General features: G+C 42.7%; 1 protein-coding gene across 1 annotated transcript in view; it reads left to right on the top strand.

Moving 5' to 3' along the window:
• LOC145356766 (zona pellucida sperm-binding protein 3 receptor-like) overlaps positions 1-27,183 on the top strand; it is a 170,734-nt gene that overhangs the window by 21,342 nt on the left and 122,209 nt on the right. Inside the window, exon 2 of the mRNA XM_080209634.1 lies at positions 9,158-9,259. The gene's annotated coding sequence lies outside the window, so the exon portion shown is untranslated. The remainder of the gene's footprint in view (positions 1-9,157; positions 9,260-27,183) is intronic.

Here is a 27,183-nt window from a genome sequence, read left to right as displayed (position 1 = left end):
TTTCATTGGCTGGGGCATTGAGTTTAAAAATTGGCAAGTCATGTTGCAGCTTTATAGAGCCTTAGTTAGGCCGCACTTGGAATATAATATTCAATTTTAGTTGCCATGCTACTGGAAGGATGTGGAGGCTTTGGAGAGAGTACAGAAAAGATTTAAAAGGATGTTGCCTGGTTATGGAGGGCATTAGCTATGAGGATAGGTTGGAGAAACTTGGTTTGTTCTCACTGGAATGATGGAGATTGAGGGGCGACCTGATAGAAATCTACAAGATCATGAGAGGCATGGACAGTCAGAAGCTTTTTCCCAGGGCGGAAGAGTCAATTACTAAGGGGCACAGGTTTAAGGAGTGAGGGGCAGTTTTAAAGGAGATGTACGAAGCAGATTTTTTTTATAGAGGGTGGTGGGTGCCTGGAACTCTCTGCTGGGGGAGGTAGTGGAAGCAGATACTGTAGTGACTTCTAAGGGGCATCTTGTCAAATATATGAATAGGATGGGAATAGAGGGATATGGTCACTGGAAAGGTAGGGGGTTTTAGTTAAGTCAGTCAGTGCAGGCCTGGAGGGTCGAAGGGCCTGTTCCTGTGCTGTAATTTTCTTTGCTCTTTGATTAGAGAACTACGGGGAAATTGTGTAGAAAAGGAGTTGAGGTCGGCATAGATCAGCCTTGATCATATTGAATGGTGGGGCAGGTTTGAAGGGCTAGGTGGTCTACTTCTGCTATTTCTTGTGTTCTTAAAGATGCATGGGAACAGCAGCACGTGGAGGCTCCCCTCCACATCTCTTGCTATCCTAACTTGCAAATACATTGCCATTTGTACACTTATTGCTGGGTCAAAAACCTGGAACTCTCTTCCTAACAGCGCTGTGCGTACATCTACACCACATGGACTGCAGCAGTTCAAGAAGGTAGCTCAGCACCTCCTTTGCAAGGGCAATTAGGGATGGGCATTAAATGTTTAAAAAAGGACAAGGCCATTGAGGGATTTGAAAACTATTTTTAAAATCAATGTTGGCAAGCACAGTTGTGATGGGGAATGGCACTTAGTGATTAAGAAGTGGGAGCAGGGATTTTGATGAATCATAATGGAAAAATTCCCTGACTATACACTTCTTGAAGATTGTAAATAACTTCTTAATGCCTATGTTGTTGAGATAACGGACTGCAGGAATATGGTGGCCTCAGTGATTCACACTGGTGCCTCACAGCGTCCAGGGACCTGGGTTTGATATCCAGCTCGGGTGACTCTGTGTGGAGTCTGCACGTTCTCCCTGTATCTGCGTGGAGTTTCCTCCAGGTGTTCCAGTTCCCTCCCACAATCCGAAGGACATGCTGGTTAGGTGCGTCGGCCATGCTGGAATTCTCCCTCAGTGTACCCAAACAGGCACTGGAGTGTGGCAGCTAGGAGATTTTCACAGCAATTTTGTTGCAGCATTAATGCGCGCCTACTTGTGACACTAATAAATTAACTTAAACTAATCGTTGGTGACTGAGGGTTTGTGTTAAAATGATTTTAATGCGCATATCCCTTGAATGAATTTTTAAAAAACAGCCTTGTGATCTTCGCTGGTATTTGTTTTGGTGTCTCCTGAGCACAACACTCGACCAGACTTTAGTATCAGTCCAGCAGGAATGGGAAGCAGAGGTTTCTCTCCTTCTCTTTATACACTAATGTATAAGTGCTAAACGCAGCTAGCTTGTGTTGTCGGATGAAGAGAAAAATGCCTGCTATTCTCAAAGCAATAACTATCCTGTGCTCTAATGGAATTCGCAAGTACTCACTGACCTTGATTATATAAAAAACAAGATACAGGGCTCCTCTTGAGATCCGACCATGACCATTCATGAATAAAGATTCTATCCCTTCCCCTAACATGAAACACACAACGTTTTGCATTCAATATTCCTTATAATGCAAAGGTGGCACAGTGGTTAGCACTGCTGCCTCACAGCGCCAGAGACTCAGGTTTGAATCCAGCCCTGGGTGACTGTCTGTCTGTGTGGAGTTTCCACATTCCCCCTGTGTCTGCATAGGTTTCCTCCCACAAAGATATGCAGGTTAGATGGGTTGGCCAAATTAAATTGCCCCTTAGTGTCCCAAGATGTGTAAAAGTTTATTTACTAGTGTCAAAAATAGACTTACATTAACATTGCAATGAAGTTACTGTGAAAATCCCCTAGTTGCCACACTCTGGCGCCTGTTTGGATACGCTGAGGGAGAATTTCAGCATGGCTAATGAACTTAACCAGGACGTCTTTCAGACTGTGGGAGGAAACTGGAGCATCTGGAGAAAACCCCCATAGATATGGGGAGAACATGCAAACTTGGGCAGTGACCCAAGCCGGGAATCGAACCCAGGATCCTGGCGCTGTGAGACAGTAGTGCTAACCACTGCCACTGTGCCGCCCTGTGTCAGTTAGGTAATCCTGGGATAGGATACTCTGTCAGAGAGTTGGTGCAAAGCCAATGGGTCGAATGGCCTCATTTGCATTGTAGGGATTCTATAATTCTGTAACGAGGCACCACGAGGCTCTTCACAGGAGCATTTTCAAACAAAGAGTGACATTGAGTCAGATGTGGAGATAGTAGGTTGAATGAGCCTCATCTTAAAGGAGGTAGCAAGGTGCAAGGAGGGGATTCCAGAGCTTGGGGCCTAGTCAGCTGAAGGCACAGACACCAATGGTGGGGTGAGTATACTTGGGATTGCACAGAAAGTCCAGAGATCCCAGAAGATTGTGGGCTCAGAGGAGCTTGCAGACCAGCAGAGGCAAGTCCACGGAGGGATTTGAAAGCAAGAATAAGAATTTTTTAAGTGGAAATGTTGGCAAGCACAGTTCTGATTAGGGGGAACCTGACTTGATGCAGTTGAGAAGTGAGTAGCAAAAGATCCTGATCCTTCTTAAAAAGTGCAAATAATTTCTTAATGCTTATCTTAATAAAATAACTGACTGTAAGAGTAGCTGTTAGTGACTGAGGGTTTGTGTTGAAATCATTGTTCATGACACTTAAGCTAAATGCTGAAAAATATAGTTGGTGTATGGGTACTTAACCACATGACAATTGACTCATCGTAAAACAGCAATGCAGATCTCCTCATCTGGTATGGAATATTTTATTCATTTTTTTTATCATTGATTTCCCTTAGAACAAAGGAACTTAAAAGGCCATCCCATCCTCATTAGTGAGGTCATTGACTTTTCTTGATCAGTCTGTCAGATTCAGATCGTTAGTAGAGATCTGAGTTGTAATTTTTTTTTTTGACGCAGCCAAGATTGTGGTCGGACATGACAAAAGGTGACCCTTACAAGTCCATTTCCTGGCTCCATATTGCCCCCTAGGTCATTTCTGTGGCGGTGGGATAGAGTTCATCAGGGCGACCAGCTCACACACGGGTAGCTGATACAAGAAATTGTACTTTTGCTTCCTGTCCGCTCAACGTTGAAGCAGCTCAAGTGATTTATCTCTGGATCCACCTCACCAATTGTTTCAGTCCCTGATTTGAAAGATCAGCGATGCACATGAGCTGGTGTCCGTGAAGGGAACTGTTAAGTTCATATTACAAGAAGGTTGTTATTCTACGATCTCGATTCTGAATATCGGATTAGAGTGCTAACGGCAGCTTTTTTAAAATGGACTTTTAAATTTGTGATAGCCATGTATTCCATCGAAATGTTACCATATAGAAAGAGGCCATTCAGCCCTTTGAGTCTGTACTAACTCTCAAAGAACTCCTTAATCCAGCACATTTACCATGGTTAATTCACTAACCTGCACATCTTTGGGACTCAGGAGCAATTTATCATGGCTAATCCATCTAACCTGCACAAGCGCTGTCTCACAGCGCCAGAGAGCCAGGTCCAATTCTGGTCTTGGGGAGAACATGCAAATTCCACACAGACACTGACCCATGGGTCAGTGCGTGGGTTTCCTCCGGGTACTCTGGTTTCCACCCACAGTCCAAAGATGTACGAGTTAGGTTGATCGGCCGTGTTAAATTGACTATGGTGTTGGGAGGACGCGGAGAGTAAATGTGTGGGGATATGGGAATGGGGCCTGGGTGCGATTGTGGTAGATGCAGACTCAATGGGCCGACTGGTCTCCTTCTGTACTGCACGGGTTGTGTGATAACTTTGCAGTGTGGGAGGAAACTGGAGCATCTGGAGGAAAACCAAACAGACGCTGGAAGAACGTGCAAACTCCACACCAGTGGTCACCCACGGCCGGAATTGAACCCAGATCCCTGACGCTCCTGAGGCAGCAGTGCTAACCACTGTGCTGTCGTGCTGCCCCTCAGCGGGGACTGATACATGAACGTTCCTTATCACATCCCAATACTTGCACATATGGTTCATCAAAAAAATTGTCAACTAACTGTGGATAATGCATTGATCCGCTTGCTGGTAGTGAATTAAATTGTGCTTCTGTATGTGTCTCCTGTCAAGTTATCAGTTATAAATTCCAATGTTCGTATTACTAATGGAATTGACTATGAACTTCTGTGCTGCAATAAACACACTGCTGTCACTGAAAGCTCTGCAACACTGTCATGAGTGAGCAAGTATAATTACAGCATGGGAAGTGCCCATTTATAAATGTGTACTTGGGAATTGGGTTTAAGGATAGAATCTCCAACTTTAAAATGGAGACTAAATTGCATTTACTTTGCCAGAGCCAATTATTCCTCATCCTCTCACCTGTCTGTCTTTGAAGACTACTTTTTAAGCTTTTCTTCCTGTCTGTCCTGCTATAGGAGATCAACTAATAACATATAAAGTACAAAAAGAATATCCAGATAGTGACTGTGTCCATAGATGTGTGGGTAAGGTTGACTGGCCATGTGAAATTAATCCTTAGTGTCAGGGGGACTAATAGGGTAAGTACGGGGACGGGGCCTGGCTGGAGTTGCTGTCAGTGCAGACTGAAAGGGCCAAATGGCCTCCTTCTGCACTGCAGGGATTCTGTGATTCCATGATTTGCTTCTGCAAACCCTGGCACGACTAGAATCTGAAGCTAACACACAGGCTGTGTCTGTATGCAATATTATGGGAGGTCAGTTAGTGGGTTATGTGTATTAGTATGCTTCATTGCAAAGTGCCCATGGAATTTCCCATTTTTAAATGTATTGATTTTTTTTTTGATCAGAACCTTTTTTAAGTAAAGGTCACAGAAAAGGCATTCAAAAGGATAATTGAAGCACTAATCGAGCAGAAAGCAGTGTATTTAATCCACACCCCCATCTTCAACATTCACTCTCTCTGTCACTAGTACACAGTGGTAGCAAGGTGTACCATTTATTACAACAACTTGCCAAGTCTTCTCCAACCATATATTCCATTCCCAGGACGACTTCTGGCCCAAGCAGCACGCATATAGGAACACTTCCACCTCTGCGTGTCTTGGAAGTATTTTGCCATTCATTCCCTGTCCCTCTGGGCCAAAACCTTGGGGCCACCTATTTAGGATTGTGGGTGTCCCTGCATAACATGGACTGTAGTTCAAGAAGGTTCATGCCATCTTCTCGAGGGTGTTTAGGAATGAGTGGTATTTGCTCCCCTTGTCTGATGCCCACATCCCACAAGTAATAAGTAAAAGAACATTAAGATGTAACAGAGAAATACTTGAAAACTGCTTTGAATCTATATGCATAATTTTGCTGTGATTTTTGGAATGGGCTTTGTACGTTGGTGAGGTTGAGACAAGTGCATTGATTACACGTCTGTTGTAGCTTTAACTGTACGTGCTAAAAACTTCAAGAAGTGCAGGTAGCAAAGAAATGAAATGAGTTCCATTATCGCTTAGATTTTGTTGATGGAACAAAATGTTCTATGTACCAAGGCGGACTGTCAGGACAGCACAATGGTTAGCACTGCTGCCTCATAGCGCCAGGGATCTGGGCTCAATTCTGTCCTTGGGTGACTGGGAATGTGGAGTCTGCGCGTTCTCCACTCTCTGCATAGGTTTCCTGTGGCTCTGATTTCCTCCCATAGTTCAAAGATGTGCGGATCAGGTTGATTGGCCATGCTTAATTGCCCTTTGGTGTCAGGGGGATTAGCGGGGTAAATGCACAGGGATCAGCCTTGTGTGGGATTATTGTCAGGGTGGGCTTGATGAGGGTGAATGGCCTCCTTCTGCACTGTAGGGATTCCGTTCTATGTATGTGCAGGCACCACTTGCAACAATTCATATTCATTGCTTTCAGAGACCCCCATCAAAGGTGGGATTCCTGCTATCCCTGTGCACCACTCTTCCTCTTGCTGCTTGCAGTCCACTTGTACACACCCATAATGATACCAGAACAAAACCTACTGACTGGGATGCTTTCAAACTCCAGGGCATCCACCTAAGTTGTGCCAAGCACCAGGACTATTTCTCCATGCTAACAAAGCCTGGGGCTATCTCTAAGTGCAGCGGAGGTGGTGGCCTGGTAGTATAATCACTAGACTATTAATCCGGAAACTCAGCTAATGTTCTAGGGAACCTGGGTTCAAATCCCATCACAACAGATGAGAGAATTCGAATTCAATAAGAAAATCTGGAATTTAAGAATCTATCGATGACCATGAAACCATTGCTGATTGTCGGAAAAACCCACCTGGTTCGCTAATGTCCTTTAGGGAAGGAAATCAGCGGCCCTTACTCCAGAGCCACAGCAATGTGGTTGACTCTCTCAACTGCCCTTGGGCACCTAGGGATGGGCAATAAATGTTGGCCAGCCAGCGATGCCCATGTGCCACAAATTAATGGAAGAAAGAAGCTAAATGCCATTCCATCTCCATAAATGCTGATATTTAGGTCCAGTTTGTGCATCTTGGATGATCTTCAACATTTAGCAATTAAAAGGGATAAAGAAAATTAGGAATAAAGGCATAACTTGTCGATGCCACTTATTTGATTTTTTGTTTTTGCAGATGACTAGAAAAGCTGTGAAGTTCAATCCTTGAAGCATCAGCAAAAGAAATCACAGAAAAGCATTGAATATTTTCAGGTGCCCTGATGTTCTGTGTTCACTTGCCATAAACGCCCTTATTGTTACAAAGCAACAAAACCTCTGACTCACTGTGAGCTTTGTGTGGGTTGAAATATCACAGACCAGGCAGACCTTGACAAAGTGCATGAATACACGAGTCTTCCAAAATGCATGTTTTTTTTTCTGTTTCCATCTAATGTGCCCACTGTTATCTTTTTTTTGTCAAAATGCTAATTTACATTAACTTTTGAATACTCTGGAATGTTTTGTTTATAAAAGGGTTGGTGCTGTTTTACAGTAAAGTGATGCAGTTCAATTGACCATCTGACTGTCTCCCAAACTTGCTGGCAATGGCCACAACGTGATTGAAATGTGATTTTTTTAAAGTGGCTCGACACCTTCCCCCCCCCCCCCCCCCACAACACTGGCATCAGCTGGTACAGTAAGAGACAGTGGCACCTGACTCTGCCCCCCCCTTATAGTCGACATTGGTAACACACCGCTCTGTTCTGTTCTCATCCAGACTGAGTCAGAAGGTTGAAGCATTGAGAAAAATTGTAAGGTTTAAAGTGGGGGGGAGGTTCAAATCCATCTCATTGCCACTCTGTGGAAGTTTAGGCCCAATGAATTTACCTGAAATGCAGCATTTCTCTGAGAATCTACCTCTTTATATTTTTTCAGCTCCACTTGGAGCGCTGAAGTGGTAATCAAGTTTGACTTGTACAAGGGGAAAACTCTGCTTAAAGAAATGGGAGTCTAGTCCTCATTAAAATTGTATTTGTTGTGAACATGGTGACTGTTTCTTTTAAAACCAAGCATTTGTGTTTTAGACTGTCAAATTTCTCAGGCATGAGCCTTTATAATTCTTTGCCCAAGTCACAACAGTTTTGAACCTATTAATCACTGATTTAGGAGGTGAGTAATGTCCCTACCTCTGAACCAAAAGCCCCAGGTTAGAGTTTCAACCCAAGACTTGATGGCCAAGGAAGGCTGTTCATAACATGGTCAAACAGGTTGAGTGTGAACCTGCAAATCCTTCCAAACACGTCAGTGGCTGGTGATAAGAGTGGGAGAGGCTCCTGGTCAGCCACGCTTGATGCAGAGTGGCGCCACCTCCAAACTATACGGCTCTGGTGACAGACTAGTGACCTGTTACGGGAATTACTCGCTGTGGAAGCGGAAGTCTGCCTTAGTGAACCACTAGATGTAGAAAATTGGAACGCTGACTTTAACAATTCAAAATTACAGCAGAAACCTAGGCATCGCAATCTTGTGTACTTCTCAGTGAATTTCACTTGTAGGGTGAGCTCAAAATCTTGGGCATATCCTACTCAATTTTAAAATTGTGGCCTCTTCTCTCCAATTAAAAGATAACTCACTGAAGCTAGGCAGAATAAATCTAATTTTTATGGTCTGGCTCTGGGCCTGACAAGAGCTAAAGCTTGCGTTTTGCTGTGGTTGTTGCTGTTTCGTGGCTTCCTTCCCATCAGTCTGTCTCAGCCTCTGAACAACCGATCGGTGCAACCACTAAACGAGCATTATTGTGTGAATTCAAAAACCTACTGATCAAAAACAAAATAGTTCATGGCATCTTGCATCTCCCCAATTCAATCAATGGATTTGACCTTTTTTTTGTTTTGGAAACCACATCAGAATTCAAGTCTACCGCTTTGGCTCGGTACTTGCCCCTATTGCCACTGTAGTATTGTACATTACTTTGAACTATCTTTTATGGGGAAGGATTTCTAAACTGGAGAGTGGTGTGTGTAATTGGGAGATGTATATTTTGGGGATTCTATCAATGTTCTGTGCGAATAGAGAAAGCTGCGTGGGTGTCCAGAGTTAATTAAATGGGAATAGTTATTAAGGACAGATTGTCTGCAAGGAATAAGAGATGCAAGGTTAAAGGTGCTGGGTTGATGCATTTGTAATGCAAGGTTGTGGTGAGTTTGAGTTGCGGTGTCAGATAAGTGGAAATCTTTGATTTTTCAGTTGCTGAATTTCAAGAGGAAACTAGAAAATATGATTTTTTTTATATTTGAAGAGGTTGAGTTCAATGAGCTGTTCGGGAACAATGGAACTTGGGATGTAAGGGGAGAAAAAATATTTAAGGAGGGATGCTTAACTGAAAGGATTTGAGCCCTGATGAGAGGTCAGCTTGACTCAACATTGGTTCTATTCTGTCTCCACAGATGCATCAGACCTGCTGAGCTCTTTCAGCAATTCTGTCTTTAGTTTGGGATGTTTAACAGAGGTAGGGTGGCTGTGGCAGAACATCCTGAAGAACAGCTCCGGTGAGTGTGTGCAAGCTGTTGAGAAATTGTTGTGTTTTTGTTTTATTGGAGACAGCCACCCAGTGTTGAGCCAGGTGAATCTGTGCATTAAGAAACCATTTGTTTCTGGATTTTCTTTTGAAATTCCACATCAGAATGGAAGTGCCGGAGAAGTCCCGAGCTGGGTAATATTATTCTTTTGCTTAAAAAAATCTATAAAGGATCTGTAGCCCAGAAGATAGTTTTCTTGCGTACTCTTGATTAAGCAGGTTCTTTTTTTTTTGGTGGGGTTTCCCTCTAAAATTGTTTTAACTATGTTACTTTAATCTTGTGTGCTAGTGGGGTGTCCCAGGGGTCGGTGCTGGGGCCTCAGCTATTTACCATTTATATAGATGATCTGGAGGAGGGAACCGAGTGCAGGGTGTCGAAATTTGCTGATGACACCAAGATTGGGGGAAAGGCAAATTGTGCGGAGGGTGTGGAGAGTCTGCAGAAGGATCTAGATAGGCTGGGCGAATGGGCCAGGAAATGGCAAATGGAATTTAATGTTGGCAAGTGTGAGGTGGTCCACTTTGGTAGGAAGAATGGTAGGAAGGACTATTACTTACGTGGCGAAAAACTGCAGCAGGCGACGGTGCAGAGGGACCTCGGGGTCCTTGTGCATGAGTCGCAAAAACCCAGCTTGCAGGTGCAGCAGGTGGTCAGGAAGGCGAATGGGATGCTGGCCTTCATAGCGAGGGGGATTGAATATAAAAGTAGGGAGGTCTTGCTGCAGCTGTATAGGGCATTGGTGAGGCCGCAGCTGGAGTACTGTGTGCAGTTTTGGGCGCCGCACCTGCGCAAGGATATTTTGGCCCTGGAGGGAGTGCAGAGGAGGTTTACTAGGCTGATACCGGAGTTGAGGGGATTGTGCTATGAGGAGAGGCTGAATAAACTAGGCTTGTACTCGTTAGAGTTTAGAAGAATGAGGGGAGATCTCATTGAGACGTATAAGATGATGAATGGGATGGATAGGATAGAGGTGGAGAGACTCTTCCCGCTCAAAAAAGACAGTAGGACTAGGGGGCACAGCCTCAAGATAAAGGGGAGGCGGTTTAGAACGGAGTTGAGGAGGAACTTCTTCACTCAAAGGGTGGTGAATCTCTGGAATTCTCTGCCCGTTGAAGTGGTGGAGGCTGCCTCGCTAAATATTTTTAAGAAGCGGGTTGATGGGTTCTTGATAAGAGAGGGGATTAAGGGTTATGGGGAGAGGGCGGGAAAGTGGAACTGAGCCACGACAGATCAGCCATGATCTTATTGAATGGCGGGGCAGGCTCGAAGGGCTAGATGGCCTACTCCTGCTCCTATTTCTTATGTTCTTAAGTTTTTTTTCCCCAAACAAGAGTTTCAATTTTTAGAATTCTAAAAATGTTACTGGAGTTCTACATTTTTGAGGTCAGTAGCTCTTCCTCCACATTTTCACAACAGAAATGGCTTTTGATCAGCGAGACAAACCTCACTTTGGGACAATAATATCTGTTGTGGTTGTAAGATATGCAAAAAATTCATGGTGTTGGCATTGCTAGCCTTAATTGCCTTTGAACTGAGTGGCTTGCTAGAATCAGCCATACTGCTGTAGGTCCAGGTCTGGTAAGGACATCAGTCAACCAGGTGGGTGTTTACAGCAATGGATTCATGATTATCATTCAACCAGATTTTTACAGAATGCAGATTTCACAATCTGCCATGGTGGGATTTGAACCAGGGTCCTCATCAATTTGCCGGGTCTCTGGATTGCCAGCCCAGTGACAATGCCATTGTCTCCAGCCTATATGAGACACATAACCTCCTGTGTTCGTTAGCAAACAAGGCCATAAAGAGACAACAATATGTCCCAGCTGTACTGGGAAAAAGTTTGAGACCAAACAGCAGAATATGCAAGTGAACAAGGAAGTAACGATGCTGCAACTAAATGAACAGTAATCCTACTTGACTATAGTTACATTAATGTCTCAAGAGTTCAATGTGTATTTTGGAAAAAGGGTGAAGTTGGAAGGAAGCGCCGATTTTATTTGAAAAGATCTCTGCATCGTCTTGCCTTATCTGTTGTTAAAAATTTGCAGTGTGGTGCTGTGAAGGACCCCCTTGTCACTCCACCGGCCCATGGTATCTATTGGCTGGTGTCCTCTCCACATTCAGCTCAAGTATAAATCTTCCCTCTTGCCTAGACAATTCCCATGTGCTTCAGTGAACATCAGATGGTGGCAACTCCTGTGTCAGTCATCTGTTCAGTTGGATGTTTGACAAAAATGTAAAGCAACAGTGAGGGAAAAGCTGACCGTCCAGTTTATAGATTTACAGCTGATGATCTAGCATTGTATTCTGAGTAAAGAGACAAAGCTGGAAAAACCAGTTTTTGATGGGACCTGTTTGTTTGATCTGTTTACGCAAACAAATTTTGTGTTGTGATAGTTAATTACCTTCACTATTGGATATTGTCTTATTCATGAGTACATTGAAGCTTTTGAACCACATGGCCCAAGTTAATACTATCATAAGAGCCAATATCATTTGAGCTTGAGGATTTGTTCACCAGATGTAGCCTTTACTGGTTTGACTAGTATTTTATATCCCATCTCTTATTGCCTTTTGAGGAGGTGGTGGTGAGTTGCCTTCTTGAATCACTCCTACTTGCACAGCATGGATTGCAAGGGAGTTCCAGGATTTTGACCCAGTAACAGTTGTAGTTTCAAGTATCCTGTGTAAAATCCTCCAGAATTTCTTTCAAACTGCATTGGTCATACTAGGTTCTCCCTTAGAACAGGCACTGGAGCGTGGCAATTAGGGGATTTTCAGTGACTTCATTGCAGCGTTACTGTAAGCCTACTTGCGACACTAATAGATAAACTTAAACTTCAAAGTTCAGAAGCTCTTGACCGTGAGAATTGGTTCATTGTACGTGTCTTTTCCTATTGGAGGATTGCTTGGCAGCCTTAAATATGCCATCACGGTGTACTTGGTACCACCTCTTTTTTGTTTCAGTAGAAATTTATTTTGCTGATCTCTTTGGAGGTGAATTGCATTCAGGATGTCACCCTTTCCTGAGAAGCTGTCATAAAGAGCAAGTCGGCAGCGGGGAAAAAATAGGGTGAGAACTTTGACTGTTCCTGCTGGCAGGATCTTCCAGATCCACCAACAGTGCACCCCTGCCATGGATTTTGCAGTATCGGGGGGTGGATTCAATGGGAAATCCCATTGACTGTGGCGAGACCAGAAGATCCCGCTGACCACAAACACTGGCCTGCCTCCCGCCTCCGAGAAACATGTCACAGGGAGACCAGAGAATCTCACCTCTAAAGGTTTCATGTGGAAGATGAACTGAAAGTTATTGGTTTGTGAGTTTGCAAGTTGCCAAGAAATTATGTGGCTAGACGTGGAATTTTTCTCTCTCCTTCCAGGGTTATAGTTTGCATCATTTCCTCTGGTTGGAATCTTGTGATGTGGCCTTCCCTACTGTGTTTGTTGGAATTATCAATGTTCGCAAGAACGTCTTTGCAACGAAGAGCCTTCTAGGACTTATCAGTATTTATAAGTGACCTTCATGGGATGTGCTGCTCCTTTGGTAGGATAGCTAACCCCAACTCAGACCTCCCAGAAGTGAGCACATTTGTAGCACAAGGTTGCTGGACGGCAATGTTGGGTGGGAGGCTTTCCTCTGACCCGGAGACTGACTGACTGTCAATGTCCAGCTGATTTCTTAGCCGAGAATAGCTTGCTCAGTATCAGTCAAGGTTTGGACCAAGGACTTGCCTGGTTGTGCTGATCAGCTACTCAATGGGTAAATTCCGAGATCCCTGGAGAACAGCACCACTCACTTTTGAGCACCTGCCATGTTTTCTTTCATGTATTTGCTTGAATTGTATTGTAGTTCTTTTGGTGTTGATTAATAACCCCGAAAGTTGGGTTATCTGTATATAAAGATGTAAGAGAAAGCATTTAAAATCATGTACTGAATCAAAATTCTCTTAAAAACTCCGGTTATTTAAAGTAAGTTTGTGTTTATGTTTGGAATTCTTGGTTAACACCGTCGATGTGATCAACCTTCTAGTAGATAGTACTGTATTGACAGTGTAAGGGATTCATCTCCAAACTGTGGCCATTCATTTTGCTGTGTCTGAGATTATCAGCATTGACCTGAGAGATCAGCCTGTGTACGGAATGTCCTGGAAGTACATTTATATGAGCAGATGGATGATGGGACCAAAGTGTTTTTTTAAATAAAAAGAATACTTAGGTAACTGGTTGATTGAAAACACCCAAGTATTTTCAGATCGGAATTTGAACGTTGATGGTGAGGAATTGGATTGGATTGAGATTGGATCGGTTGAAAGTGTTGTTGTGCGTAATATTTGCCACGTCCATTTTGATTTTGGAAGCAAGGGGATGATCTAGTCAAAGTATGTTTAATTTCCTCTAGTGGGGAAATCAACAACATGAGGTCTGAGAGTCTGTGTCTGTGTGTGGAGACATAGCCTTAAAATTAGAGTCAGACTTTTTCAAGAGTAAAAGCAAGAAGCATTTCTTCATGTAAAGGGCAATAAAAAGAAACTTGGAACTCCTAGAAAGGCTGTGTATGCAAGTTCAAGTGAAATTTTCAATGCTGCAATCAGCAAACTGCTGTCCCACAGGCATATCAAACATAGATAAATGGAGTTGAGGTACAAACGGCTAGATTCTATTTTTTTTTTCAGTCGTGGGACATGGCGTCACTGGCTGGCCAGTATTTTTTCCCCTTCCCTAGTTGCCCTTCAGAAAGTGGTGGTGAGCTGCCTCCTTGAATCCATTTGTTGTGATTGACACACAATGCCGTTGGGGAGGGAATTCCTGGATTTTGACCCACCAACTGTGAAGACAGGATGGTGAGTGGCTTGGAGGGGAACTTGCAGGTGGTGGTGTTCCCATGTTTCTGCTGCCCCTGTCCTTCTGATGGAAGTGGTTGTGCGTTTGGAAGGTGTTCTCTAAGAAACTTTGGTGAATTTCTGCAGTGCAGCTTGTAGACAGTCCGCACTACTAATAATCTAATTTTGAAGGGTGGATCAGGTTTGAGGAGCTGAATGGCCTACACCATGTTCTTGTGTTCCAATACAATTCCCCATTTGTCTCTTTGAGTTATGAATTTGATGACTGTTCACTGTGTTCTCACCACCATGCAAATGTAGAGGTGCCCGTTCTCTTTTATTTTTGCTGTATATTGCGTTCACTTCGACATATCTCCTTCCAAATTTTTCCACAGTCAAGAATGCTATGGATGAACAAAATAGCAAAAATCTCCCCTATTCTATAATGTTGAGTCTAGAACATGTAGCATAATTTTCTAATAAGGTGTTGAAGTTGTGTATTTATTAGATATTCCCAGGTATGATTTTTAAGAGCTAGTGCAGGGTCAGAATTCTCATAATTTACCAGGAGTCCTGCATTTGTTTTGCCTCCTGTAGTGAGGCCATTAGGAAGAGGAAGGACTGGCTTCTCAGCACTCGGCAGAAACTGCCCCCTGTCTGCCAGTGCAGGAATGAGATTCTGTTTCCCATCTAAGCCTTGTCTTTACTTTGCTGGCATCAGAGCTTCTAATTACGCTCATCATTTTAAGTAACAAACCCTAATTTGGGCCTCTGATGATTTCCTGTCCTCTCTTCTCCTTCCCCAAGCTGATACTTGGGGCTTGGATGCATAGATATTTATTGAGTGTATTCCGGAGGAATTTCTCATTCAGTATGTGGATGGTTTGACTAGAGACGGGGCAAAACCTTACTCCTCTTGGAAACTAAGAAAGGGCAAGTGACTGAAGTGAAGGGATTGCTTTAGGACAGTGACTATAATTCTATTAGTTTTAAGATAGCTATGGAGAGTGATAGGTCTGGCCCAAAAGTTAAAATTCTAAATTGGGGCAAGGCCAACTTTGGTGGTATTAGACAGGAACTTTCAAAAGTTGATCGGCAGGCAAAGGGACAGCCGGTGAGTGGGAGGCTTTCAAAAATGTGTTAACCAGGGTTCAGGGTAAGCACGTTCCTTTTTAGAGTGGAGGGCAAGGCTGGTAGAAGTAAGGAACCCTGGATGACTCAGAATATTGAGTCCTTTGTCAAAAAGGAGGAGCAAACATGACATGCAAAGGCAGCTGGGATCAAATGGATCCCTTGGAGTACAAGGGTGGAGTTAAGGAAGAAATCAGAAGGGCAAAAAGGGGATGTTGCTTTGGTAGATAAGGCAACGGAGAATACAGAAAGCTTCTGCAAATATATAAAGGGCAAAAGAGTAACCAGGGAGAGAATAGGACCTCTTAAGGATCAACAAAGTCATCTGTGTGCAGATCTACAAGAGACGAGTGAGACCCTAAATGAATATTTCTCATCAGTATTTGCTACTGAGAAAGGTATGGATGTTGGGGAACTTGGGGAAATAAGTAGTGATGTCTTGAGGATTGTACATATTACAGAGAAGGAAGTACTGGAAGTCTTAAAGTGCATCAAGATAGATAAATCCCCAGGACCTGATTAAATGTATTCCAGGATGTTGTGAGAGACAAGGGAGAAAATTGTGAAACCTGGCAGAGATATTTTGAATCATCGGCAGCTACAGGTAAGGTGCCTGAAGATTGGAGGACAGCAAAGGGTCTGTTTGCATGCTTTAAACCTCTGTGACTCTCTGATACAAATGTCAGCTGCCTGTCCCATTCTGAAGCTGGCAAGTAGCAGGTTCAAACTCAGGACTTTGGCCATGTTGCTTTGCGTCACACCTTGTTCCATCACAGTTAAAGCAAAGAATGGGGAGAGGGAGGGGCACCCTGGCCGTGGGACCAGGAGGGAGAGGGATCCTGACTCTGGCACCAGGAGGCAGTACTCCCAAGTGAGCTGTAGGCTTCTTTGACCACCAAAGGCATCTGTCACTGAGAAGTTGATTTTTGCATCCCAAGTTCCTTAAGTCTGGGTAGCAGCATTTGGGTGGACTTCTGTCGAAATTAATAGTAGCTCTGCCCCTTTTGGATTCTGTAGCTAGTGTGGCACAACAGCATACGACCTTTTCCATGGGTTCCCTCCATGGGTTGTACTGGGAGCCCAGATTGCATGTGTAATTGAACCAACCCAAGAAATGGGTCAGCCTTGTTAATGGAAGTCCCACTTCAACCCATTTACAGCAGGAGGAGGAAAATCCGGGTCAATGTCCTGGAAAACAAGTCAGTGCGTTTGCAGGATCTGTGCATCCAGCTGCGCTGGTTAAATGAAGTTTGGAGCCATAAAAATAGGGAGCAACATAATGTATCGTAATTGTATTTTGTATAATAACCTGGTGATGCCAATCATTCTGTTGTTCTTTTTTAAAACAAAAGGTCAGTTAAGTAATGGTTTTAAAGGTATTTGCTAGAAATGTTCGATTGACAGCCTCACAGCCAGTCTGTCCTTTTTTTTTAAGTGATACAAAAATTGCTTGCTTAATTTGACTGGTTGTGAGTGAAAATAAGTGTTAAATTTTCCTTTCGTGAGTTAGTGTTTCAGCAACCAATTAAGTGGAATCTTTGCATTTACTTGTGCAGATGTATTTTTCTAAGGACAGTGTTATCTAATAGTAATTTAATGGTACAGAACTTGAGCATTGCTTTTATATATATATTAAAAAAAGAACATTCTGTCTAAGATTTTAATCTTGCACTCATCAGAACAGATCATGAAGGGAACAGTAGTAAATGGTGGACGAGAAGGCAATGCTGATCATTTGGCCAGTGGACTCTGGTGAGGGCGTTGCCCAGAAGAATGCTACAAGGACCAGTCAAAGTCTTGGAAGCTTGGCAGTTAACTGTTCCCTGCTGTATTCTCCACAAGCCAGCCAATCAGCGCGCTCTCTTTTTATGCAATATGTATTGGTAATCTTGCAGTCTATTCTGATGAGTGCAAGATGAAACGTTAAGAATTTTTTAAGAAAAATTGTATTTATTTTAGACTCTGTGGACATCATCTGCTGTCTCCACAAACTAATGCTGCTCGATCATAGGCTGTCCTTGCTTTCCAAAATACTGCCCTGTCCATGCCATGGCACTCTTTCTCCTTTTTTCATTTCCTGCTTTTTTTTAAATATACTATCAAGCACAAGTTTGTGCCTTCTTCATGCAGTGCCACCACAGCACCCAACTTAGGGAACTCTACCCCAGTTCTACCATACTCGGGATTATATAACCAGATGTTACCAGAGCCCAGGACCACTCCCCATTCACTGCTAGACATCAGTTACCATTCTTCAGTCTGCTATATCTTGTTCATAAACTGAAAAGGTTGTCAAAAGAATCAAGGGCCCTCATTTATGATTTTTATGAACAAAAGGACAGAACAGATTTGTTAAATTCATTCTCCAAAGGAAGTGAAAGGAAATCTTATTCATTCAGTGTCATTCTGAGCTTCTGGTAATACGTAGTGTGTGACATGACATAATGCTCCTGTTTTAAAACAGCAAATCATCTGGCGTTGGAAACAGTATAGATGATTCATGAGTATGAGGAAAAGCTGTGCACTGATTATGTACCTGTTGTAGCTCTGTTTTTGTATAAACTTAAAGCATGCTGAGAGAGGTAGTGTTTTTTTTCAGCATTGTACTTAATCTTGTGATTTGAATTTTGAAAGCATACCTAATTCTTGTGAGAGGCAGGTAAGGATGAGGAGAGCTTCTTTCTATCTGCGTGCCATGGCAGGGAGTGTGAATGGGGAGTTAAGATGGTGGAAGTGACAGCTGAGTGAGGAGGATCCAGGGATGGAGCATTAGTTCCAAATTTTAAAGATTGGAGTTAAAGTAGGTGTGAGTATAGATGGGAATGTCAGTGAGGTGTGGTAGTAATGGGAGGGGAGTAAAGGATGGGATAAGGTGCTGGCATTTGGGGAAGCTGAAGTGGTCAAGGGTGAGGAGTTGTTAGGTGCCAGGTTTCCCCACAACCCTTGCTGGAAAATTCAACTTGCAGGCATGCATGATTCTTTAGCATTGACCACCTATACCCTGAAAAGGAAGGAGGAAGAGAAACAAAGCATATAGAGGGGAAGAGTTAGGGAGATTAAAACAGGACGGAGGGATACCTGCAATGTAACAGTAGCGATGCTTAATAGGGAGATGTGTTAATGAGCTACTTGGGGGAAGCCCACTGTTATCTAAATTAGCTTAAGGCACAATCTGAGATGTGTGGAGTCCACACTATCCCATTAACCATACACCAATTTCAAGGCTGCTTTTCCTACAGCTCTGAGAGAGTGTGTGCTGGAGATACTCAGCAAGTCTGGCAGTATCTGTGGAGAGAGAAGCAGAGTTAATGTTCCAAGTTAAATATGACTTCTTCAGAGTTGAAGAAAGGTAAAAGTGATGGGTAGAAATAGGATGGTTTGAGCTACTGAGTATCTCCAGCACTTTTTTAATTCCCAATTTCCAGCATCTGCTTTAGTTCCAGCAGTTCTATATGTAAATGACTGTTAAAGGATACGTATTGTTGAAGCTTCCCATGTTGCGCTCATCACCTTCAGATCCCAGGTAATACAAAAAGGACACGAAGCTTGAACATATTCCTTTTGCTTGCAGAGAATGGGTCCTTGTGTGTAAATGTATGTTGCTTCTAACAAGTGTAAATGAGCCACGTTACGAGCATGGCTGATTAACTTTAAATTAGTTGTTAGTGTAGTTGTTGGCACAATCAGGATTATTCAGTGCTGCCCTATCGCAGAATCATATCTAACAAAGATATCTAACATATCTTTTGTTCTGGGTTTTGAAAGTGTGAGCTGGTTTAATGCAGTCTGTGCTGTGCCTATTGCAAACAACAAAAGGAATGTGCTGTTTAATTTGACCAACCAATTACTGGGACATACCGCCTACATATCTGGTACTGGCAATGAAATGTGCAGGGAGGTTGGGCAACTCGCAGTTCTCCATTGCTTTCTTCGTGCCTACACCTTGGCTAAACAGAGTCGACTTGTTAACCAGTCAACATCCTCTTCTCCTGTAGCTGTAGTATAAATTTGTGATATTTTGAAATTTGGCATTCTCGTATTTGTCCTGACGAGTGCAAGACAAAAAGACTCAGCAACATTTGTCTCTGTGATATTCAAGTTTTGTATTATTAAGCAACAGTTCTGCATGTTATCCACAGTTATCCTTTGTGCCGGGTAGCTTGAGACTATTGATAATGATGAATGATGGCTTTGTTTTACTGCAACTACTGAATATTTGGCACAAAGTGCAAATCCACAATTTAATATCAAGCAGGAGTTAAATTGTTTGATGGGTGACAATGAACCGGACTTTAGAAACACAGGACCCAATTTCCAGGAAATACATAATGCAGTCTCAATTTGTGTAACCGATTCATTATTTGTATGGATATTTGTTACTAAGTTTGAGTCATCATCCTTGCACTATTTATGGCTAATAAAGTTAAATACATGACAATTGCTAGGTTCATATTAACGTTAAAGTGGTTGTCAAGTTGTGGGCTCCAAATTGTCAGAGTTTGACTAACAACAGATCCAGGAGAGTACAGTGGAAGGGCAGAAGAAAGGAGTAATCGTGTGTATATTTTAAAGATAAAAACACCGCAGTCCTCATTGTTGTACCAGTGTGTGGAGTCGTGAAATGGTGCAGCCTACTGTGAGAATGGGTGTTACTACTAAAAATGTTTTTGGAGAATATTGTGTTGGTCTGTATGTCTGCTTAGGTGATTTAATAAAGCTGGGAAAAGGTTAATGGAGAGACCTCGATTATTTCAGGCAGATTATGAAAAGAAATGGAAGTGCTAAATGCATGCCTTTTATAATGAAGCTACAGTCAAGTGCTTTGTAAGTAAATAGGCTAAGGTTTGGAAATTTGCATCAGGAGATACAATAGGCTGTTTTTCTTCAGCTGTTAAATTTCAAAGGGGAGTAGGGAAATTTTACAACTTGCAAAGATTCCATAAGTAAACAAGGGAAGGTAATTAAATGTTGTTTGCCTCAAAGGTGAGGGCAAATAGTAAAACATGAAAGACTTTTTACATTTTGGAAAGGTTGCATTCAAAGATGTGTTGCAGACAATGGAATTGTTGGTGAAATGGAAATAAAGAGAGATGTTGAGTTGATGTTAGCTGTGTGAGGCTGATCTAGAAACTGCTGCGGGAGAAGGTGCATCAATTCGCCAGGTTTTAGCCTGTAAAAAGCAGTTATGTTCTGAAGGTTTCTTGGATGCCCAGAACAGAATGGAAGTGGGCTGAGACATGGTGTGGTATGCCTTCATTAAAGCAATAGTGGTATGCCTTGGGTAATAATATTGCATTTTTATAGTTGAACATGTAATAAGGGAGTGTTTCCTGGAAGGTCTTTACTTGTGGTTCTAATTAAATAGGGAATCTTGTGGGGGAACGGTATTGTAACTGTAATCTTGGGTGTTTAAGGTTTTTTTTTCTTTTTGTTAATAGATCTTTTGCTTTTAGTTTTTGAAACTTCAAATGTCACTAGACTTCTTGCTGTTGGGATCAATACATTCCTCATTTTCAGAATACAAAAAAAGGCTGTGACAGATGAGTCAAGTTTCCCACTTGGATTTCGTTTGCTCGGCAATCAACATCTGCTGTAACAAGTTTGAATTTAAGGGATACAAATACAAAAAGTATCGTCAGAAGTTTTGTATGGAGGGATTTTAAAGTAGTTGGATTGCAAAATGGCTTTGACAATTGCTTAGACTTTACTTTAGAGTGGAAAGTGTGATTTATGGAGTATCTGAAGACTCGGATGTAAACAAAGCTGAGAGATTTATCAGATGTGGTAGAGGTGGAAATTGGAATTTCATAGACTGATGTGGGTGGCACACGGGTGGCATAGTGGTTAGCACTGTTGTCTCTCAGTGCCAGGGACCCAGGTTCGATTCCAGGTTTGGGTCACTGTCTGTGCGGAGTCTGCATATTCTCCTGGTGTCTGTGTGGGTTTGCTCCAGTTTCCTCCCATAGTCTGAAGGATGCACTGATTAGGTGCATTGGCCATGCTAAATTCTCCCTCAGTGTACCCGAACAGGTGCTGGAGTGTGGTGGCTAGGGGATTTTCACAATAACTTCATTGCAGTGTTAATGTAAGCCTACTTGTGACACTAATAAATAAAACCTAAAAATCGTTTAAGTACTTTCCCGGCATTTAAAATTAGAGGAAGGGACGTCTGAAGCTCTCTAGAAATAGTAAGAATTGGTTGCAAATGAATGTACATGTGAGCTAACCTGAGGATTAATCTGCAGACTGAAATATTAAAGGAGGTAATATTGTCCCTGTACCTGAACCTTATCAGTTGAAGTTTAGGGTAATAAAAAAGCGACCTAATCAGACTTCTGTTGCAAAAGGAAATGAAGTTCTCTGGGATCAGTGATTTCAGGGTATTGAAATTAGACAAGAGTTTAGAAAATGTAAGAGAAGTTATGATTAAGGAAGTGATTAGAAATGGCATTCAAGACATATTTAGGTGAAAGGCAAAGACAAAGTAAAAGGATCAGGTTGTCAATATGTATGATATTTCTTACAAAGCGTTGAGCTTAGAAAAAGGATCATTTGGAAATCAGCAAGAAAATTGGAGATGACAGAAAGAAATTAGTGATGGTGAAAGTGTTAGAAATAAGGAACAAGCTGAGGGAAGCCAGTCCGTTAAAGGTGGAAAGTAGAGTTGAAAAAAGGAAACTAATTTTTACCATTGTGACCAGGCTGGAGACACAAGATTACATTAATACAGATTAAATGGGAGATTGCAATGATAAGAACACAAGAGCTCTATAAATAAGAATTCTGAGGAATTGAGATCCTGGTTCAAGACAGACCATTTGTATAAGTGGAGAAGGAAGAATCTGTGGTAGCTAGAGAAATTGGAATGTGTTCACAATGTGCCCAAGAGTTTTGAAGGGCAACTTATGGAGATATTTAAACATTTTATATGCAAAGGGAAAATAATCCTTGTTTACAAGGAAGAGCAGGATGGGGGCTAGCTGGTCCTTAGTGTCACGAGGATGGTGCCATCTGTTGTCTAGATGTTGTTGCTGGAGAGAGTGTTAATTAGTGGAATTCATGGGGGAGTCCCATCTATTTCATTGTATAAAGTGATCTGGAAATTGGAGAGGTGATTGTTTGTAGTAGAAAAGTTATCCATTGCAGAGGTTCAGTTTATTCTGGGGAATGGTATAGCTGGATCATAGGACTTGACAATGCCTTGACAATGAACTTGACAGCAAGGTAGTCTGATGTTAGACTACCTTGAACCTGATTCCTTAGGTTTGAAGGTCTAACGTGGTCTGAGACACGAGGTTTTATAGAAAAGAGCATCCTGGATTGTTTCTAGATTGTGTAGTAATGAGGTCACCAGATGCACAAGTTTGAACAGGAACAGGAAAGATCTAAAATGGGGGGAGGATGCTGAGATTCAGTTGGCTGGATCAATTTTTGGGAAAATTACTTGAGAGGAGAAGGTTGAAGAGTATAAGGCTGGGGCGTTTAGTTATTGAAGTTACAGCAGCAGAAGCAGTTGTACCAGGCAGCTTATTCAGAACGTTCCAGAATATACATTGAGAACTAAGTGTTAATAAGGAAATGGAGATTGCATCATGTTCTGACAGATGAAAAGTGGGTGGCAGTGATACCATCTGCATACTGGAATGAAATTCTAAGAGCGGCTCATGAAATTCCAAAAGCTGGACATTTGAGAATTAGGAAAATTCAAGCTAAGATACAAAAATGTTTTTATTGGCCTTCTTTCTGCTAAGGTCAGTGCTTTTCTTGTGTTTTCAAAAATGCACTAAGAAGAGTGTGGTCCACAAGCCAAGTTTGCCTCGGGCATTTTGTTAGCTCAGCAATGAATACCTGCTGCAGTCAAAACACTGCTGATTGGGCTGGCAAGCGGGCATTTCTCAAGTGGAGGAAGGATTGGGGAAATCCATGCCTGTCCTGAATCCATTTGCAACCGGGTAAGTTTCCCTCTGTTTGCAAAGTTGAATTTGATAGCAAGAGAGCAGGACCACTAAGGATAGAACTGGAATAGGACTTGGTTATGCCAGGTCCTTGCGTTTCACACTATATTTCTGAGCCAAGTGTGGCTGAGTAACATGGTGACCCTTTATGGGCAGGTACAGGAGTTAACATGTGTTACCTTAGCAATAGGCACAAGTTCCAGGCAGCCAGCATTGCTAAGGAAATCAGTGGCACTACCTTGTTGGAGGCCATGGTGTAGGCACAGTGCTGCTATCAGCAAATTGTGCCTAATCTGATTTTAAACATGTCCTATTATGAGGAAGGCCAAATTTTGCACTGAAAATCTTGTCGATGTTGCAGACCACATACTGGTGCAGTAAGTTTTGATTGTGGTCAACTAGAGGAATATGATGGTTTGGGTTCCAGAAGATTGTATTGAACAGAAAGCAAGAGATCTCGCCAAGTCCTTGTAATAATTACTTGGAACTTCTAAAAAAAAATTATCTCTGCATCCTACCCATCTTTTAGATTTGTCCTCTTCGAGTTTAAACTTATACATCTGCTGTCAGACTACCTTGAATCTGATTCCTTAGGTTTGAAGGTCTAATGCGGTGCCAACGTGAAGGATTTACCAGAACTGGAACTCGTAGGCAGGAATGACAAAAAGGTTGCGTAAATTCAAGCCTTTGTTACTAACTGGACCAGAATTTGACACATTTAAGAGGAATGCTGTACTGTTCTAATGTGTTTGAATAAATTGGGAACTTGATGCAGAATGGTTGTTAATTTTATTGGGATCAAGGTTCATCATTTTGATTTTTTGTTTGGGAAATTTTGGTTTTGTTTTTTCCTTCTGTTCAAGTTTGATGGGAACTTATTTTAAATTAATAGAGTTTACAATTCCCAAACTGGTTGGCCACATTGGTGCTAATTCTCTACTTCAGCAGTTGTTCTCATCTCACGTGCCTGGCCGCTTTTACATCCTATTATTCCTCCTTCCTTCAACTACCTTTCCAATCAGTTCTCAATAGTTGGCACAGTCTCTACTTTGCTTAATAAGTTTTGTCATTCATTCCAGTCTCTCAAACCTTTTTTTAAAAAATGGAGCTTTTCCTATTCTCTTTAATTCTATAGTTAATGGTTAATCTTGCATCTCTGTCCCTTTTCCCTATCTGTTCAGAATTTTAAATACCTCTATCACGTCATCCTCTCTCTCCCTTGCTTAAATAAAAGCAAGACCCAAATTTTCAGCCAAAATGGAAAATGCTGGGAAACCTCAGCAGGAGCCAGCGTTTCAAGCTTGGATAACCCTTCATCTGAGCTGACAGAGTTATTCATATTCTAAATGTTGACTCTGTTCTCTTTCCGCAGGTGCTGCCAGACCTGCTGAGACTTTCCAGCGTTTTGTTTCAGATTCTAGTATCTGCAGTAATTTGCTTTTACCCAAATTTTCAAGTCTTTCTTTGTGTTTTGGCTTTACGTACTAGACAGCACTCTTGAATCTCCCTACTTGACTTCCTGTTGCTTCTTTTTTTTAATGGTAAGGAGTACAAAGTTACACATTCTTTCATTTATGGCTGCACTAAGTTACATCAGGGGCCAAAGCTTGAAAGTGGATGTGGGGATCACCCATGCGTGACCACCCTGCCCTCCATCAATGAAACGACTTTGTACAGCCTGCACAATTAAATAGTGGTTGCACAATGACAGTGGTAACCATGCCGTCCATTGGCCACAAGCATCAGCTGGGGCCAATATATTAACTTTTTGCAGCACTTGGCTAGCCTGTGCCAACTGGTTAGCCTGTGCCAATTAGAGAAGGTGTAATGTGACTGAAACAGGTGCTGGTAGTCATGGAGAAGGTGAATCTGACCTTGGAAACTATGGCTCAGCATTCATTGGAAAACATGCCTCCACAGATTTTCAATGCTTCACTGGACGCCCTGCTGGAGGAGGTGGGATGTAATCGAGGATGTCCTGTATCTGTAGGGAGTCAGGGTGCCCTCCCGATAAGAGGGAACCACAAAGATTGGTGTCAGGAATCAAGCTCCAAGGACTTGGATGCAGTGCAGGAAAAAAGTTCAATGTCCTCACACACGTGCACCTTCAAAAAGCATACCACACACTGCTCAATTCACCATACCCCTATCATTGACCCACCAACAATCTATCAGTCGGCTCTCATAATGAGCATTCATATTTGCCACCTCGCCCTCTCAAACTCTGTACTGCTGGCAGCCTCTCGCCCACATCTCACAGCATGCACACAGTGCCAGTTACTTAACCATGACAGCCAGATAAGCCACACAGGCTGCCCAAAGCTCAGTAACACACTTTGTTTCTCTTTGTAAGACAAGGTGGTGCACAACCAGAGATATCCAAAACAGTGTTGGGCAACCTAGGCTAGTGAGTGGACCGTGTGAGTGGCCCTCCTTCATCACTGGGCCACGAGATTAAAATCAGACTTGTTCACTAACCGTGACCCCATGAATAAGATTAAGTGTATTTCATGATGAGTTATAGAAAATGCAAATCATTTGTATATTAAGAGAACTTCCATCAACTTGAAATGGTTAAAAACAATAAATATTTACACTTTGGACACAAAAGGAGCACACAGCTCCGTCAATGTTGTGTGTAATCGGCATGTATTATACTGTCCTTGCTTCATGGGTTTATCAGCCACACTAGTCCGAAAAAAACCACATGGACAGAATAATTGGAATGTGGCAACCCTGTGCATGGACAGCAGCCAATAAAATGTCTCGTGGCCTCACTCTGAACCCAGATGGGCTGCATGTGCCCCCCACCCCACCACCACCAGGGCTGCAGATTGCCCATCACTGTTCAGAAAGGGTCAGGAAATTGGGATGTCTTAATCTCCACCAGATAAAGCAGGTTTTCAATGGGTGCCTAATCCTCCTCCTCAATCCATGTTCCTCTTATCCTACACTCTCTCCTAATTTACAGGCTGCAGGTGGTGTTATTCATGAACCTTTCTCCCCCCTCCCCACAACCACTCCCTTGCTGGTTTCCTTTCAGACACCAAGGAAGTGCAATGTTATCAGATATCTGAGGAAGACCATGACAAAATTGATTGAGTACACACTGGCAATGCAATTTCCCACTCGTAGCCACCGGCCCAGATACTGACACTACGCGTAACTGGGAAGGTGGGTGCAAGGTAGAGACACACTGGGCATGAGTAGGCTGCAGCCAGTGCATGGGGCAAAGCTGGCATAGGCTTGGTGAAGGTTAAGCATGTCACTGCAGAGTGTGTCACTTCAATGGGCAGCCTGCAGAAGGACGCTGATTGATATTCTCAGCAAAATGCTTGGTGCATTAGGAAGTCTGCCAAAAAGCTTATAGTCTACATCAAGGAGCTCAGGAATCCAGCATCAACTTGGCACAGGGCTTTGCGCAGAGTTTGGAACCCGTTTTCTCCAAGATCAGCGATGTCCAACTCCCTTCACATATTTGTGGATCCAACCATGCTGCGGTGTCTGATGGCCAATGTCACAGCTCCTATAGCAGCACGAACTGCAGCCATCCAATATCCCGAGTGCTGCAGTGGAAACTCTGACTGCCCCGATACGCAGAATCAGCCTGTTGCCATCATTGCATTGTGGTGTGCAAAGAGGCTAGCAAGGTGTCACAGCAATCTCTCAAACAGATCATTAAAGTTGGTAAGGCACCTTCCCAGGCAGTGACAACAACTCCTTAGGCAACATGAATCTGCTGTTTCTCAGGAGGAATGCCACATGTCCTTCCATCCCTGCCTATCAGCCAGAAAACCCAGACTGCTCCCACCCACACCAAGCTGGTACAATCTGCAGCAGGCTGCCTAAGAGTTGCTTGAGGTCATTTTTTTTTTCAAGGCCAACTACAATGTCCTCTACCGAGTCAACTGTGCCGCAGCCACTCTGGTACTGCATTGGAATACTCCCAAGAGCACTGTATGCATTCTGGTCTCCGTATTAT

Source organism: Carcharhinus amblyrhynchos, chromosome 22, assembly GCF_965287045.1.
Source record: "Carcharhinus amblyrhynchos chromosome 22, sCarAmb.v2.hapA, whole genome shotgun sequence".
Taxonomy (NCBI): domain Eukaryota; kingdom Metazoa; phylum Chordata; class Chondrichthyes; order Carcharhiniformes; family Carcharhinidae; genus Carcharhinus; species Carcharhinus amblyrhynchos.
Note: the sequence above shows the minus strand (reverse complement) of the source record. Positions and strands in the feature narration are given on the sequence as shown.